This window comes from Petaurus breviceps, unplaced genomic scaffold, assembly GCF_028583685.1.
Source record: "Petaurus breviceps papuanus isolate PSGF00001 unplaced genomic scaffold, PetGlider_PUasm1.0 91133, whole genome shotgun sequence".
Taxonomy (NCBI): domain Eukaryota; kingdom Metazoa; phylum Chordata; class Mammalia; order Diprotodontia; family Petauridae; genus Petaurus; species Petaurus breviceps.
The window spans coordinates 101,132,872-101,151,808 of NW_027187419.1; the positions used below are offsets into that span (position 1 = coordinate 101,132,872).

At 40.2% G+C, this 18,937-nt stretch overlaps 1 long non-coding RNA gene across 4 annotated transcripts in view; it reads left to right on the forward strand.

The window, feature by feature from the left end:
* Window positions 1–18,937, forward strand: part of LOC138155576 (uncharacterized) — a 76,618-nt gene that overhangs the window by 43,678 nt on the left and 14,003 nt on the right. Inside the window, exons 1-2 of one of the 4 annotated variants that reach the window (XR_011166875.1) lie at window positions 318–442; window positions 1,484–1,551. This is a non-coding gene — a long non-coding RNA (uncharacterized lncRNA). Of the gene's footprint in view, window positions 1–317; window positions 443–1,483; window positions 1,552–12,905; window positions 13,061–13,096; window positions 13,288–18,937 lie in introns of those variants that run through there. The other 3 variants (XR_011166874.1, XR_011166877.1, XR_011166876.1) reach the window with 3 other exon arrangements.

Here is an 18,937-nt window from a genome sequence, read left to right on the forward strand (position 1 = left end):
ACTGCAAGTTTTCTGGTGGATAGGTCTGGGTGGAAGAAAACAGTATGGCTAGTAGGAGAGGGACCTTGTCACAGTGTGCAACAAAGCTCCAGGCTTTGACTCTAGGGCTTCCCGTGGCCATGGCTTTATCACTATCAATAAATGAGATGAAAGGATGTAGGAGGTTTGAATTTCTAAGGCTCCAGAAGGCCATATTTTAGAAACCAGCTGAAAGCATGGTGCCACCAATCCTTGCACTTCAAATTCCCGTTTGCCTCAGTTGGGAGTCCAGCCAACTTACTGTCTGTTGTTTAGTGTGGGCGAGGAGGTGGGAGGAAAGAACTGGGTGATGGGAGGGTAGGAGGACAAAGAGACACTGTGGGGAGTGGAAATTTCATTGAAGGGGGCGAAGAAGGGGAGAGTGAGAAACAAGATCCTTGATGGGGGAAAAATGGAGCTTCAGGTATGATTTCCCCTCTTCACAAAGGAATCTTTTTTTTTTTTAAAGAAGATTTTGAAAAGGAAATAATCATGATGGTGTGAATGTTTCTTGGTTTTGACTCCATTAAAATTTTGAAGAAAATGAGGGGGTTGGATTAGAAAGGGCCCTGCTAAGCTCTTTTTAAAAAGTTGTATAAAAGCGAATGTGTGTGTGTGTGTGCTCCTGTGTGTGTGGGCTCTTGATTCCATCCTCTACATGTTCTGAAGCCTTAGTTTCTTAGGATTCCTAGAAATTGATGCCCTTTTCATAGATGTTTCCTTTCTTGATGGTTATCAAGGGGATCAGTTATCTCACTCTATGAACTCACCTAAAGTTTCTGAAAATGTCTTTAGACTATTGTTTACTAGGAAGATCTTTGAGTACAGGTAAGAGTGGGTGATGAGGTTATTTTTTAAATCATCTTTCTTTTTTTTTCCAGAAGAAGAATTTTGGGAAAATTTAAAACTGTATTTTCTAATTCCCCAGATGACACAGCTATTATATGCTCAACATATAACTAAGCTTAAAAAATAAATTTGGCCAGTGATCCTAGTTAATAAAATGCTTTGCTGTCTTCTTTCTTCCCTCCCCAGAGCTGATGGCCTCAATTTTCTAATACATATATCAAGACTTCGAAGCAATGTCATACCATTGTTTTCCTGTGTCCAGGGCAGTTGCCACCAATGTCAAAGGAAAGGGATTAGCCTGGTGAATACTGGAGCCCCTATACAGGTTACAGCTGCTGAAGAGAGTGAATCTAAGTTATCAGATCCAAAAGACAGATAATTATTAGTTGTCTAGATAGTGTCATCCAGACAATTTTGCTTGGGAAGACAACTGAGCTCTGAACTGCACCCAGCTCAGACCCTGTGCCATTCTGAGGCTGTCAGACTGGACAATTGTCAATCGTAAAACTCCAATTGCCCCCAGATGCACTTTTCTCCTTTATTTATAACCCTGGGATAGAGCCAGGATCCTGTAGATGTGCTCAGCATTGCATAACCATCTCCCTGTTTTCTTTAGGCAGCCGCAGAGAAGATAGAGATTAGCTAGTCTTTGCCTGAAGGCAGGAGATGGGGAGAGGCCCAAAGGTGAGTGTTTGGTTTCTCTTGTCTGTCATCACCAAAGATCTGCCAGGAAGAGGATGGACAGCTCTAACTTCACTAGAATTTACCCATTTTTATTTTGTTCTCTACTGCTTTTAAGGCTCATGGACAATAACTTTTCTAATCTATGGGTTAATTAATGGGTTCTGGTTAGGTATGAAATTTTAAACATAATTTCCACATTATCATGTGAAGTAAAGAGATTGTAAGGAAATCCCCTAAGTAATTAAGAGGGAAGACTCCCTCCCTTTACTCCATGGTGAATATATGGGAGGACATGGAAAAGTCTCACACAGGGTGGGTAGACATGAGTTTTGAGTTGCTGGAGACAATGTTCACACCAGTGAGATCCAGCATAATATTGCAGGGCATTTAATGTAGAATGATGGAAAGAACTCTAAATGTAAAGCCAAAAGATCTAATTTTGAATTCTGAGTGCCCAGGTAAGCCACATAAACTCTCTAGACCTTATTTTCTGCATCTGGCCTGATTTCTGTGATCCCTTCGAGCCCTAAATCTTATTATCCTATACAAACTGCCTTTATTGAGACATAAATTAAGGGTAAAAATAGGCCTAGATTCTACTTTATTGTTTTGGGTATTGGAATTCACCCAAATGATATGCTGTCTTCTATTACTACCTTTCTGATTTTCTATTTGACCTTGTTTCACTCTTCTAAATCTTTGGATCAGTTTGAAATTATGTGATGCTTTGTCTTACATGACTATGGACAAATATTTTTACTTGAAATAGATATGTGTTTGTGTGCGTACACACACATGTATACCCACATGCACAGACACCACATTATATATATATATATATATATATATATATACATGTGTGTGTGTGTATACACACACACACACACACACACACAGAGTGCCTCAAACTAGGATGTAAGGTCATGGAGAGGAGAGATTATGTAATTTTGTTTTTCTATTTCCTTATTACCTAGCATAGTTTCTAGAATAGAGTAGCCACTTAATTAACACTTTAAGGTCAATTGATTGCTGATATCTGAAATCTGTATCTCTTTACATGCCAGGTGTCAATCCTATTTCTTAAAATTGCATATTATAATGACTTTAGTTTTTCTTGTATTCTCAATGCAGGAGTTAAAGGAGGTGAGAAGGTTAATCTTGGCTAATTCAAACAAATAACATATTTTAGAAAACAAACAAAAAAGAAATTGCATATTAAAAATTTCTCCATTCTTCTGAGCAAATTTCATTTCACCCATCATGTCCCACTGATGTATAGCACACAAATGAATTCACAGAGCAGAGAAATGATTTAATAAATTAGAATTAAATTGCCTAAGAATACCCAAAACAAATTCCTTTGCCAAGTCTAATCTGTTATGATATTGAGTCGTGTTTTTTTGGAGTGTGGGAGAAGAGAATCATTGAATGTTCTGTTTTCCTCAAAGGAAACAGCGTATATCAGGTATGTGAAGTATGTGAAACTTCTTCCTATCTCCCATAGCTGTCCAATGTCAGGAAAAATGGGAAGGCAACTGGAACTAGTTAGGACTCTCCAACACTAGATGTGGAGAGAGGGTCTTCAAAAGATATGTTGCTAAAAACCAGGTGATCTTGGCATTTACACTCTGGATATACATTCATTGTTCCATTAAAGAGGTGATTCCCACTCAAGCAGTCAGAGTCCATAGGAATCAATGGTTAGGTCTTAACCTGGTCCTGACCTGGGGAAAGGGAAGAATCTGGTCATAAATGTGGAGCTGAAAGGGATTTCAGAGGCCATCTAGTTCAATTAAGTGATTTGCCCAAGATCCCATTAGTAGTGTCAGGGATAGGATTGGATTTCAAGGTCTTCTGGATCCAGAGTCCACCTTCTGTCCACTGCATCAGACTGCCTCCCTTGCATAGATCTGTCTCATCGAAAGGACCAAGGTGTCTAATGAATAGAGATTAAGCAGATGCAAAACTGCTGGGATCAATTCTGAGTCCAAAGAAAGCTATCTTTAGACATCAGGCTCTATTTCCCCCATGTTCTGTTATCCTAAGAGTGGGGCGACATAAGCAGAATACCCATAGCAATTCTTTCCTTTGGTTCTCACACTCCCACCTATGGAGTATATTTATCTGGATACATGTCATATTTACTCAGTTGAATGGAAGCACTTTGAGGGCAGAGACTGGGTCACTGTCACCTTTGTATCCCTAGCCCCAGTCTTACACACAGTAGGTACTCAATAAATATTTGGCAGTGGGGGTAGAAGAGTTTATATATATATATATATAATACAATAATACGATATGCAATACATATATATAACAATATGATATGCAATACACAATATTAGAACATATTACACTTAAATTATAAAATGTTGTACATAATATATAACTAATATATAATAATATAATAGGTGGCTAGGTGGTATAGAGAATACAGCACTGAGTCTGGAGTCAGAAAGATATGAGTTCAAATTCAGCCTCAGACACATACTACCTGTGTGACCCTGGGCAAGCCAGTTAACCCTATTTGCCTTAGTTTCCTCACTTGTAAAATGAGCTGGGGAAGGAAATAGCAAACCACCCCTATATCTTTGCCAAGGAAACCCCAGATGGGGCCATGAAGAGTTGGACACAACTGAAACAACTGAACAACAATAAAATGTAATAATAAAATATTATCATCGTTATTATAGCAATAGCTAAAATCTAAAGGATGCTTTAAGATTTGCAAAATGTTTTACAAATATCTCACTTAATCCTCATAACAACCCTGGGAAGCAGGTGCTATTATTATCCCCATTTTAGAGATGAGGAAACTGAGGAGAACAGAAGTTAAATGACTTGACCAAGCTCATATGGCTAATAGATGTCTGAGGCTGGATTTGAACTTAGATTTTTTTGTTTGTAGGTCTAGCACTCCATCCCTGCACTCTATCCACTGTGCCACTCATTTAAGGTGGCTTCCTATAAAGAGCATGAAATAAGTTCATGTCTTTTCTTTTCTCTCTTTTCTTTCCAAAGCTAGTCTTATAAACAGAAAAGAAGGCAGTGTGGTGTATATAGTGCCCAGCAAATTGTACCACACTGGGACATGTGGTCTCTGGTCTGAGCTCTGTTGCTACCTGCTATGTATAGATGTGGGGACAGCATCTAAGGTTCCTTCCAGCATTAATATTATATGACTTTGGGGGCTTTTCAAGACTCTGGGGTCTTTAGGAGAACAATAACAATACAGATAGCCTGAGAGCAGTGTGGTGGAGAGAGTGCCACATTTGGAGGCACAGGATCTGGGTTCAAATCTAGGCTCTGCTTCTTATTATCTGTGTGACCTTGGGCAGGTGCCTCAGTTTCCTCACCTGTTCAGGGAGGAGATTGGGCAACATGATCTCTTCCAGGTCATTAATATCTTACTTAGAATTCTTTCAGATTCAGAAAGCAAGGTCTTGGAATATAGAATCATGGAACTGGGCAGACCTAGGCTCACAGACTTAGAGCTGAGAGGGATCTTAGAAAGCATTTAGAATATTCCCTTCATTTTACAGATGAGGAAACTGAGGCACAGGGAAGTTAAATGGCTTGCCTAAGGTTACACAGGTAGTAAGTGGCACAGTCAGAATTTGAGCCTAAGTTATCCAACTCCAAACACAGAATTCTTTCCATTATGACACCACAAGAATTCCTTTCCTGCCTGCTCTCCTGTGCTCCAGGAACACAGGATAAATATACGGCAGTAGTCTCTGCTTCTTTTATGGCAGTCTCTGATGAAGCAGTAGTCTCTCTCCCCATGAAGACCTAACCCCTTTACATCTGCCCCTTATGCTTCTCTTGTCTCCTCTGCCAGATTGCTCCCATCTCTAACCTTTAAGCTCTGCTGGCTCCTTCACTGATGCCTAGAAACACACCTGTGTCTCCTTCATTAAAAACAAAACAAAACCCAACAAACAAACCTTCATTTGACCTTTCCCTCTCCTCAACTTATTGCCCTCTGGTTTTCTTCTCTTTCACAACCAAACTTACAGAAAACACTGCCTTTTTTCATTGCCTCTACTTCCTCTCCTCTCTCCTCTTGTTCACTTCTGGCTTCAATTTTCACCATTTGCCACAAGCTCTCTCTTTCTGAAGTGACCAGCAATCTCTAAACCGCCAAACCTGATTGGCTCTTCTCATCCCACATTGCTCTTGACCTTTCTATAGCATTTGGTCCTGTTGACTCCCTTCTTCCTTGATGCTGTCTCCTCTGAATTTTCATGGTGCTACTATATCTTGCTTCTCTTCTTACCTGTCCGACCTCTCCTCTCTGTCCTCCTCAATGGAGCATCCATATTCCATGCCCTGTCTGAGGGTGCACCCCCAAGGTACTGCTCTTCTCGTCCTTCTTCTCTTCCCCTCTCTGCATTCTCTCTCTGTGAGTTCACCCATTCCCCTAGATTTTCTTATCATCTCTCCTGAGTTCTAGGATCACATCATCAGTTATCTACTAGATATTCCAAACAAGATGTCCCATAGACATTTCAAACTCAATTTCCAAAAAAAGAATTCATTATATTTCCCCTCAAATGGAACCACTCTCTTCCAAACTTCCCTGTTTCTTTCAAGAGCTCCACCATCCTCTCAGTATCTAGCTTTGCAAACTTGGAGTCATATTCAGCTTTTCACTCGACCTTACCCCACATAACCAATCACTTGTCAGATTTTGTTGTTCCTACTTCCACAAGCTTTCTTGTATTGATCTATTCTTTATTCACGCCATCACTCCCCTAAGTCAGGCCCTCATCACATCTTGAAAAAGATTATTACAATAGCCTACTGATTGTTCTCCTGCCTCATCTCTCCCCCTCTCCAATCCTCCTCCACTCAGCTGCCAAAGCACGGATTTGACAAGGTTTCTTCCCTACTCAATAAATTGGTGATTCCCTATTCTATCTAGGAGCAAACACCAATTTGCTATTTAAAGTTCTTTACAGCCTGGATTCAACTTACTGTGTCATACAATCATCCCCTTTTACAAACACCTGGCACTAGCCAAACTCACCTTCTTATTGCTCCTCACACATACATGCTGCCTCATCTCCCTTCTCCATGTCTTACACAGTCTATTCCCCAATGCCTGGAATCATGTCCTCCTTTACTCATCCTAGAATCTCTAATTAAATCCTCTAAATTTCAGCCTGAGCTCCCTTCTAGGTCAGGTCTTTCCAGATTTGTCCTCCTCAGCTGCTAGTGCCTAGACTTCAAAATTAGCCTTTATTTACTTTATATATTTTGTACATACACTTATTTATGGACATGGTACCTCCTTGGAAAGAATATAAGCCCCTTGAGGTCAGGGACTGTTTCTGTCACTGTGTTACCAGTGGATTGCACAGTGCCTGGCACTTTATAAATAAGGATATGATGAGGATGAGAAAGTGGAGAATGATGGGATCATAGATTTAGACCTGGAAGGAATGTTAAGAAGCCGTGGAGTTAAACACTTTCATTTTACAGAAGAGGAAACTGAGGCACAGAGAATGTGATTTGCCCAGAGTCACACAGCTAGTAAATGTCAGAGTTGGAATTTGAATTTGGATCTTTCTGAATTCAAGTCCAGTGTTCATTGGGAGACTTTGGCAAAGGAGGAATTAAAGGCTACAGAAAAGGAAGATAATAGGGTGTCCAAAACAGACCTCTACCTCTGAATTTTGCTCATGGATGTTGTGTCCCTCATTAGGCTGTGAGCTGCTTGGGAGCAGGCACTCTCTTTTACCTTACTTTGTATCCCCAGGTACAAAGCATGGTGCCTGACATACACAGTCATTCAATAAACATTTGTTGATTGCCTTTCCTCCCTAGTATTCTCTTTTCCTTGACCATATTTTAAGGATTTCTATCATTCCTCTAGGGGTCTCTGAATTTGATTTCTTCATCTCTTGGATTGGAGAGGAAAATAGGAGAGAATTAAAGGGATGCTTGTATCTAATTTATGCTTTTTGGAGCTAGGTGCTATTTCAGATATAAGAGGATATGTTCTTTCTATCATGACTTATGGTTGTCCATTTGAATTTTATAAATTTAAATTATTTCCAGATTTGTACTTAGAGAAAACTACGGGATGGCACATCTGTCAAGGTAAAAGCATGTGTGATACTGAATGAAACTAGTTTCCAAACGCAGAAGCAATTAAATCTGGTCCCCAGGGTATCCTTTCCCAGCCCCAGTCTAACCCAGGGGTATAGAGAAACATGGTGGGGATTGGGAGGGGGAGAAGAGAAGGCATACCAGGTGGTTCTCAAGAAGACTTGTACATCATACCCCTCGTTTTCATTCTATTACCCTCCCCCTTCTCCAAGCCTAATTTCACCCCTTTATGATTTCTTTCCCTCCTCAAACCTGTCCTTGATGTCATTTTGATGTGAAGTCTTATTTCATATGTCAGTGGTTTGTGATTTCATTAGTGGGCACTCCCTCTACTGCATAATTTTATGAATTGCTGTGACTAAAATGGCATGATGTCATCAGTATAAAAATGTCAGGAGTGGGAGTGTCATTACAGGATGATTTCTTTTCCCTTTGGCTCATATACTCTAGGGATTGTCCTAGGTTCCATACTGCCCTAAGGAGGGTCCTGGGAAGGAGATATAGCAAATGATTCCTTTTACTGCCAGCTTGTCCACAAATAAGCTACCATATTTTCTTGGTAAGGATCATAGGAATAAAGGCTCATAGGATTTAGAGTTAAAAGAGACCTCAGATTATCTAGTCTAATCCCTTTATTTTACAGATGAAAAACGCCATGATAGACAGAGGGAAAGGTCTTATGTTCACCAAAATATTTACAACAACATTCCTGGTGATAGCAAAGGACTAGAAAAAAAGTGAGTGCCCATCTATTGGGGAACAACTGAACACATTGTGATATTTGAATGTCATTTGCACCTAAAGAAATGACAAAGAGAAGGAATTTGATTTAACTGCATTGGGCTTGTATGAACTGATAGAGAACAAAGTGAGCAGAGGCAGGAGGACAATCCACACAATGACCACCACATTATAAAAGGAAACAGCAGAAGACATCAGAATTCAGACCCATGTAATGATCCATTTTGACCCCAGAGGATGGCAACCAGAAGGCAGACTTAGAGCTCACAGCCCAAGGAAGTATAACTAATCATGCTTAATTGATCCTATTTATAAAACATTTTAAGGTTTGCAAAGTACTTTACTCACAGAATGAGGACCAGCCCTAGGTAGAGCTATTAAGTTTACATCTTACCCTTCCTTTCGCATACTTCCCCTTTTGATTTTCCCTATCATTCTCATTACAAGGGCTTTAGTCTCTGCTAAGATACTAAATAAAATAAATGAGGATGAAATTTAAATTATTGTCCCTTTCAGGGGCATTTATAGTTTCTTAGTGAACTCTTGAAGATTCAAAAAGTTCTTAATATTCCAAGAAGGTGAATCTTTGATGATAGTGTTGGAGGGGGAGGGATTGAATAGGGGAGCTTTCCTTGCCTTCTTTATTAATTTCACTGTAACTCTTCTCATAGGCTCTGATATGACATGAATGACATAAATACAATGTAGGAGATTTTTTATTCTCTAGTCCATCGCACCCACCCAGATAATTGGAAAATGCCATTATCTGATACCACCTAGGGTGTTGTCACTATCTCCCCTTGCAAGCACATGGTTTACAAGGCTCATTAAACAGGCGTATTTACAGGTCAATGAAAACAAATAGAACTCATATCAAGACTTATAAGAAATAACATCTACCTACAGGCAACCCTTTCCCAGAGCTTTATCTAGCCCAGTCATTTAGAGTCATTGCTCTCAGTTGAACTATCAGTGGTCGATGCCTCTAATGGGTTTTTTAATACAAGTTTCCTCCTGCAGTTTATGTGGCTGCTTCATCTATCATTCACTTCAGTTTCCGGCAGATGGCACTAGGCCATTCCCTTTTTCAGGAAGTCACCAAACAGTCATGAATACTATAGGGAAAGAACTATTTAGAGTTCTTGCCATTTTAGATTCTCTTAGATCTCAGACTGAACTCCAGATCAGTATGTTTTCCTCTGAAGCCTTCTCTTGTACTGTGGTTCCTTGCAACCTCTGGACTTCCTCAATAATTTTTCCAGCATGTCAGGAACACATTGACCCTCACTACTTCCAAACAGGTCTACTCTTCCCTAGCAAGTGGGTGGGAGACATCAATATTTCCCACAGGGCTAGAAACATGGCAGAGATTCCAGTTTCTTAACATACATATTATCCCTTCAAATAGAATCCTTTTGGGGATAAATGTAGAATTATTCAAATTATGCACCAACTTCTTCCCTCGACTTTCAGGGTAAGGGGATGAAACTGAGGAGTATCAAACACTCCCTTAGGCCTGTCTATGGACTCTGGGGAGAAAAAAAGGTCTTATTGCTTCCACTCTAATACAAACTTATTTTTAAACTGATGAGGCAGCAAGGTACAAGGAAAACAATGTCAGGTTCTGGGTTCAAATTTAGCTGATTTGATGCTTTTTGACTCTGGACAAATCATTTGAACTCTTTGAATCTCAGCTTCCTCCTCTGTAAAATGGAGATAATAATAACCCAAACACACAAACTTCACATGGTTGTTTCAAGGCTCAGGTGAGTGTATACATATATATGTATATATATATATACATGTATATGCTTATGTATATACATATACCCCCATATATACACATATGCATACATATAAAGTGTTATATAAGCAGGGTTATACTAGAGTGAGCTTAAACTGGCTCTTGAAAGCTGGTTGTAAAATTTTTAGCATGGGCATTTACACCGCAGAAATCAGCAAATGCTACAGTTCAGGACTTAAATTATTGTTTTGTTGGGTTTTTGTGCTGTTTTGTTGGTTCAGACATTAAAAAGCAATGGAGAAAATAGTAAGAATGAAGATTAAATTTGAGACTGGTTGTTAAACATCAATGAACACGTCATTGTACTATCATTGCTTATTACTCTGTTTACTCCTACATACCTGTAATGCGTATCTCCCCAAACAAAGACCATTAAAAGCTGCATCAGGATGTAAGGTACTAAAGCATAGACATTCCCCGCATCCAGTTACCTAGAGGTGGAAGAGAATTCAAGTATAATTTGTTCTTCCTGAAGTCTATCACATCTGAGTAGTTGTGGTCTAGCATGAAAGATTTTTCTTCTTCAGGATGAGAGAGAAAGCTAATGTTCTTTTCCTCTTATTTGTTTACTTTTTGTTAAAGACCTTTCAGTTTCCTATGGTGGCAATGATTATATTTGGAGGAAACACTGGCATTTCCTTTAAATGATAAGCTAATGGGAGGGTGGGAGGACATTCAGCCTGCTGATTCCCTTAGTCATTGGCTTTTGAAATACTGTCTGATTCTTTGACCCGTCTCTTTATTGGAAAAGATCTAACAGGAGAGTTAGTGAACCTGAGTTCTTGAGGCAAGAGTTAACCTGGGTCTTGGGGTAATTCAAAGACCGTAAATGACTGGTGATTTGTTGATCTATATTGGTGGAGGGAGCGGCTGCACTCTAAAGCAGGTGTTCCTGTCATCTAGGGAGTCATCATGATCTGGAAAAGGGAAGCATAGTATTAGATCTAGACCAAAGTTTTAGATCTAATCTTTCTTTAGATTTTAAAGTTTACCTAGGAGAGAGCTGTGTCCACAATTTACTGTTGGGAGCTGGTTTTTACAAGACAAAACTGTTTCTACAAGCCTGCCGGAGCAGATGGACAGTTTAATCAATCAACAAATCATCAGAGAGCATTTACTGAGCACCTGATACATATGTATTATACATATACATATACATAGTGCATTAGGCACTAGGTGCTGGAAATACCAATATAAAATACAGTTGGGAAATGACTAAAATAAACTTACATGTGAATGTAACAGAATATTACTGTAACATAAAGGAAGAAAAATAGGAAGGATTCAGAGAAGCATGGGAAGACTCATTTGAATAGAGGCAGACAGTATTCATCAGAACCAGGCAAAGAATGTAGACATCTACTACAGTAAATGCAAAGATCAAAAAGCCATTATAAATAATATATATATATATAATATATAACCAAAAAGATTATAGATTCCATTACATCTCAGACTAAACTCTGACCAAGCTTGCTTGATCCTAGAGAAGAGTTGAGAAAATGTACCTCCCCTCGTGTGTGAGGAGACTGTGGATGTGGGATATTATATATGCTATCAGATACGATATGTTGGTTGATTTTGCTCATTTTTTAAAACTCTTATTTTATTCTTTGTTACAAGGGAAAAGATGGAGTGTATATTCATAATTGGTCATATAAAAATAAAAGATATCAATTGAAAATGTATATACATTTTAAAAAATAAGTGGGTGGGCTTTAATTTTTTATTTTAATTTGCATATTTTTCTTTTAGTTCTTGACATTTTCACCCATGAAGAGAGGACTCCTTTCTGTTTTGAAACTGAGATGCTTGGGCTAAAATATTTCTTAATGGGTACATTGTTAATCCCTCTCCCTCCAATTTGTTACTAAACTTTATGCCCACAATTGGTTAGGGACAATAGAATCTTGCACCTTAGCAGTTTCAGGATATAACTGCCAGAACTGGGACCCCTCCAGTATTATCCAAGATCATAAATAACCGGGATATTTACCTAACTTGGCTACAGTTAATGACTAACTTAACCAAGCTGTTAAAAAACTGGAAGTTACCGCCTGTTGCCAGTCTTCACTCCAGGGATATCCTGGATTGTTCAGAGGAAGCAGGGTTTAAAATATCTTTGCTTGATCCTGGCTAAACAAGGGGTGTGTGTGTGTGTGTGTGTGTGTGTGTGTGTTCGTTCCAGGAGATTTATAGATACTTCCTCTTCCTCCATCAAATCTTCTACTCAATTGCATTCAGCACATTTTATTAAATACTTATCAATGCAGAGTGACAGAGCACAAGGTGAGAAACCCAGCCTTGGAGTGAAGAACTGTGTTTAAATAGTGTCTCTAACACTTACTAACTGTGTGACCAAGAGTTAACCTGTGTCTTGGGGCAATTCCAAAGACCATAAATGACTGGTGATTTGTTGATCTGTATTCGTGGAGGGAGCGACTGCACTCTAAAGCAGGTGTTCCTGTCATCTAGGGAGTCATCATGAGCTGGGAAAGGGGAGCATAGTTTTAGATATAGACTAAAGCTTTAGACCTAATCTTTCTTTAGATTTTAAAGTTGACCTAGTCCAATCCCCTCACTTTGCTGAATTGTTATTTCCCAATGACTACACAGCTAGAAAATGTCAGGAATGGGGTTTGAATCCAGGTCTGTCTTCCTGACTTCCTAGTCCAGCACTGAATCCACTATATCCCACTGTCAGCTATATAATTAACTATGATGCATGATAAGAAATAATAAATGTTTATGAGAAACTTAAAATAGGGGGATAAGAGACTGAAAAAGAAGAGATCACTTTTGACTGAAGGGGTCAAGGAAGGTTTCATGGAGAACGTGGCATCTGAGGTGGGTCTTAAAAGAAGAGAGGAATTCCTGATATTTTAAGGATATAGTAAGACTAAGGGAAGTTGCTCCAGGGATAGATCAGGTATTGGGAAACTGGGGGAAGAATAATGTATACTTCAGTAGAGGACCTGTCATTAACCTGGTGACCTTGGGTAGAGTGCTGGACTTTGACTCAGGAAGACTGAGGTTCAAATCCTGCCTCAGACTCTTAATGTGTGTGGCTTCAGGTAAGTCATTAAGCCTTAGTTTTCTTACCTGTAATATGGGGATTCTAATACCTTTAGTACCCACCTGGAAGGGTCCTTGAGTGTCTCAAGTGAAATAGTATATGTTAAAGTGCCATGTAAAATTCATTTAGGATTATGAAATTGGTACTGAGTTTGTCTGAGTGGAGGTAAGATCGTCAGGTCAGGCCTGATAACTCTCCTTACTGCTATCTTGTTTTGGAATGGTACTTGGTCTTGAACAACGTGCTTCTACTTGAAAAATGAAAACATTGACTGGGTCTGGTATTTTCGAGTGTCAACTTGCCCTGGTATCCAACTTACCTTTCTGGCTGCCTCCCAAGCCAGGGCTGCCTCCCATCCCAGCCCTTCTGGCCACTCCATTTCCCAAGATCTTGTAGGGGGAGCTTTCAAGGCTGGGAGATTTTAGTTGAATGTGCAGAAAAGCAGGCAAAGAGCTTTACTTGTCTCCAGCAGAGGACAGTATTACATGGTCCAATGAAAATGGAGATGGCCTGGAAAGAAAGCCCAGTGTAGGCTTTGGGATCTAAAAGAATGCCTTGTAGGAGTGTTTTGTTTTGTTTTGCTTTCTCATCTCTTAGTTCTCTAGAGTCTAGAGGGCTTGGCACATTTTAGAGCCAGGAGTTGGGACCCCCAATATAGCTCTGCAAAACCTTCTCCCTACAAAGTTAGGATGCAGGTGTCTTCTCTCTGTGTTTGCCAGGGCGTGGATACTATCTCCTCTGATTTCTTGGGTTAAAGCCCAGCTGCCGTTGTATACTGGGTGTTATTCCTTTGAACTTTAGGCAACCATATGGGTTGTTATTATTATTATTTGTTTTTAGAGGGAAGGAAAAGCATACTCTGTGGGGGTGTGGTTCTCTTCTGAACAAGGCTGGAGAAAAGCAACAAAGTGGGAAGGGAGAAGGATTTTAGTGGGGCATTTAAGGAAGGACAAATGTGTTTTTGTCTATGAAGTGACTGAGTCATAGGAGGGCATCAGTTGTAGACTCACTGCTAGAAGGTCCTCAGAGGCCATTTTGTCTAACACTTCATCCCTTTTTCAAATAGATAAGCAAACTGAGACCCAGGGGGGTTAAATTACTTTCCCAAGGTCACCCAGGTAGTAAGTAGCAGGGGAGAGTTTTGAACCCAAATTCCCTGATTCCAGCTTTTTCTACTGTGCCAGGATGTCTGGACTCAATTAACTGAACTGAAAGATTATACATAGTCAATAAATATTGAGTGAATGTGTAAGCAAATGAATCATGGTCTTTATCTGAACTCTGTATGGTTGTATGAACCTCATGGTTCTCAACAGAACTCTAACCTGGTACAGAAACAGTTGCTGTAGGAGCCATCAGAGGACTGGCAGGTAAGGTTCTGAGAGAGAGGACCATGGGGATGGTTAATCCCAAGGAGGAAATTATTCTCCATCCCCCAAGATGTCACCAAGCCCAGTTAGCTGTGTGCTAGTTACAGCTCTATTTCTCCTCTTAGAATTAGTCTTTTCCTTCCTGATAGATATGCTTTAATAGCATAGTCCTCACACAACCCAATAAAGGATGTGGCTGAAATGAGGACATAAATGGGAAGATGGGCTTTATCTCCCCTGGGCACAGCAGTTCCAGCAGAGTGCTTGTCTCTTCTTTCCCCTTAGAAGTTTCAACAGACAACCTTAGGACTATCTTGGAGGATGGGGAAGAGAGTCATGGGGATTGATACAATTGGGGAAATAGGTCATCCCCCAAGCCTCTAGACCCATGGGAACTCCCAGGGCAGGTTCTAGGTGCTTCAAGATAGGTATTGAGGCAAGAAAACAAGGCAACAAACATTTTTTTAAGCACATACTATATTCTAGGCACGGTGTTAAGTGTTGAGGAAGTAAATACAAGCAAAAACAAAGTCAATCCTGGACCTCAAGGTGCTTTCATGTTAAATGGGGGAAAGACAATAATAGCTAATATTTATTTATTTTAAAATTTTATTTTAAACTCAAATGCCCGAACACAGAGAATAGAGAAAAGAAACAAAAGTATATCACAAAGTTAAATGTTAGAAGTTAAATACAAAGTTACAATGAAATAAAAGCATGTCATGTGCATAGCAGACCATAAAGAGAGTATTCAAAATATGTAACAATAAATTTTTACTTCAAGAAAGCCTATATGATAAATAATATTCATTGTGTTGAGAATTGTCCATCCTTTCTTTGCTTCTTTGTGAATTTTCTTTGGTTCTCTGCTGTGCACTTTTTACTTTGTTCTTTTTTCCCCTTCCCCCAACATCCCCCCCCCACAATAAAGTCTAGATATGTTTCTCCATAGCTATAGATATATACATACATATATATATACACATACACATACATATATAGACATATACTTTCCTAAATCTATTCTACTCCTGGTCTTTGTTTTTATGTAAGTGCATATCTCATTTCCTCTCCCTCCTGACTCCTCTACTTTACTTTTACCTACTGCCTTGCCCTCCTATGACTTGCCTACCCCACTCCAAGGATCCCTCCCCTCTCCTCCCATTCCCGTAAATCTAAACACCCTTCTATACCCCTATTTACCTTTTCCCTCAGCCTCCCCTCTAAAGATCCTTTCTTTGTCCTCTCCCCCTCCCTATGCCCCTACCATTTTATTTCATCTATAACCAATGTTTTTACAGTGCTTCCTATGGGCCAGACACAGTGCTGAGTGCTTTACAATTATCTCATTTGTTCTTCACAATTACCCTCTGTTACTGTTAACAATACACAAAAGGGAGTTGAAAAGCAGGTAAGGAGGCCACAAGTGCTTCCCGAAGTTCCAGGGTGAAAAGGCTGCTGAGACATGGTAGCAAGGTATAGAAAGTTAGAGACAGAACCAGGAGGGGAGTAAAGGCTGGCCAGCCTGGAACCCCACTCAAAATGGAGGCCCAGGGAGGAACTCACCAACAGGAAAGGGGCTCCAACATGGTGGAGGGATATCCCACGGTTGAGAAGTTGGCAGGGATGGATGGATGGATGGATGGATGGATGGATGGATGGATGGATGGATGGATAGATCTTGTAAAGTGAGGAGGTCTCAGGAACTGGGGGAAGTTTTAGGTGAGAAGACAACTGAGACACAGTGGTAAAGTATGGAAAAGTCAGAAGCAGAGTTAGTCAATAAGCATTCATTAAGTTCCTATTATGTATCAGACACTGTGCTTTGTGTTGGGGATACAGAAAAAGTCAAGAGACAGTCCTTGCTCACAAGGAGCTCACAGTCTAATGGCAGAGACAATGTGAAAACACCTTGGCACAGCAAAATATATACAGGATGAACTGGAGATAATATCAGAGGGAAGGCATTAAGGACTGGGAAAGGCTTCTTACAGAAGATGAAACATTAGCTGAGACCTGAAGGAAGCCAAGGAATTAAGGATTTTAAATGAAAGGGAAAATTCTAGGCATGGGGGACAGTCAGTGAACATGTTCAAAGTTACAAGAAAGAGTTGTGTATGATCAACAGCAAAGAGGCCAGTCTCACAGAATCACAGCATATATAGAGAAGAATATGGTGTAAGAAGACTGGAAAGCTGGGAAAGGCCTTGGTTAGAAAGGGCTTTAAAAGTCAGAGGTTTATAGTAATTTTATATTGATCCTGGAGGTGATGGTTTATTGAAAGGGAGGGGGAGTTGGAGTGATATGGTCATACTTGAGTTTTAGGAAGATCAGTCTGATGGGTGAATAGTAAAGAAAGTCAGGAGAGGCTTGAGACAGGGGGACCAATGAAAGAGTGTTGTAATAGTCCAGGTATGAGGTGAATAAGGTTCAGGACAATTGACTAGTGGTAATGTAAGAGGAGAGAAGGGGACATATAGGAAAGTTGTTAGGAAGGTAGAGAGGACAGGACTTGACAATTACTTGGATATGGTGGGGGGGGGCGGAAGAGGGAGGAGGGCAAGTAGGGTGTTGAGAGAGTGTGAGGAATGGAGGACAACACCTAGATTTCAAGTCTGAGTGACTTGACGATGGCACCCTTAATAGTAAAGGGACGTTAGGAAGAGGGGAGAGTTTGGGGGAAAGATAATTGGTTCAGTTTTGGATATGTTGAATTTAAGGTATCTACAGGACACCTAATTCAAGAAATCTAGGAGCCAGTTGGAGATTAGAAACTGGAGATCAGCAGAGAGGTGAAGGCTGGATAAGTAGCTCTGAGAGTCATCTGCATAGAGATGAAAATTAAATCCATAGGATTCAATGATCAGTAAGGGGAAATTAGGGAGAAGAGAGGATTTTGTGGAAAAGATGAATTTGGTTTTGGATATTTTGAGTTTAAGATGCCTATAGGACATCCAGTTCAAGACATCCATTAGACAGTTGAAGACTTGAGATGGAGATCAAGAGAGAGATTAGTCAGGGCTAGATACATAGCTCTGGAAGAGGGGAGGGGATGGAGGGAGAGAATTTGAAAGTAACACTTAAAAAAATGAATGTTAAATATTATTTTTTGCATATAATTGGGGGAAAATAAAATATTAAATAATTTTTAAAAATAAAAAATGAGTAGCTCTGAGAGCTATAGAAAATTATCTGAATATTGAATAGAGAGAATAATGGAGAATAATAATAATTGCATAGAGATTAAAACCAAATCCATGGGAGCTGATGAGATCACTAAATGAAATAATATAGAGGGAGAAGAGAAGAGTGCCCAGGACAGTGCCTTGTGGGACACCTGTAGTCAGCAGGCATGACCCACATAAAAATATAGCAAAGGAGGCAAAGAAGGAGCAATCAGGGAGGAGGAGAATCAGGAGAGAGAGAGAGAGAGACAGAGAGAGAGAGACAGAGAGAGACAGACAGAGAGAGAGAGACAGAGAGAGACACAGAGAGAGAGAGAGACAGAGAGAGAGAGAGACAGAGAGAGAGAGAGAGACAGAGAGACAGAGACAGAGACAGAGAGACAGACAGAAAGACAGAGAGAGAGACAGAGAGAGAGACAGACAGACAGAGACAGAGAGAGAGAGAGACAGAGAGAGAGAGAGAGACAGAGACAGAGAGAGACAGAGAGAAAGAGAGAGATCAATGGCCTGAAAACTAGAGAGATGAGAATATCAAGAAGAGGGTGAGTGACAGTGTAAAAGGCTGCAGAGAAGTCCAAAGGGATGAGGATTGAATGAAAAGGTTTTCTGATTTTGGCAATTAAGAGATCATTGGTAACTGAAGAAAGCAGTGATGAAGTGGAAAATCAGGCTGCAAAGAGTTAATGAGAGAGAGAGAGAAACAGAGACAGAGAGAAAGACTGACAGACAGAGAGAGACAGAGACAGAGAGACAGAGAGAGAGGGGGGAGACAATGAGAGAGAGAGAGGACAGAGGGAGAGAGAGAGGGAGAGAACGAGAGAGAGAGAGAATGAGAGAGAGAATAACAGAGGAGAGAGAGAGGGAGAGGGGAGAGAAGAGAGAGAGAAACAGAGAGACAGAGGGAGAGAGGAGAGGGGGGAGGGAGAGAGGAGAGGGGAGAGAGAGGAAGAGGAGAGAGAGAAACATAGGGAGAGAGGAGAGACAGAGAGAATGAGAGAGAGAGGGACAGAGAGGAGAGAGAGGGAGAGAGGAGAAAGGAGAGAGAGAGGGAGAGAGGCAGAGAGACAGAGAGAGAGAGGGAGAGAGAGAGAGA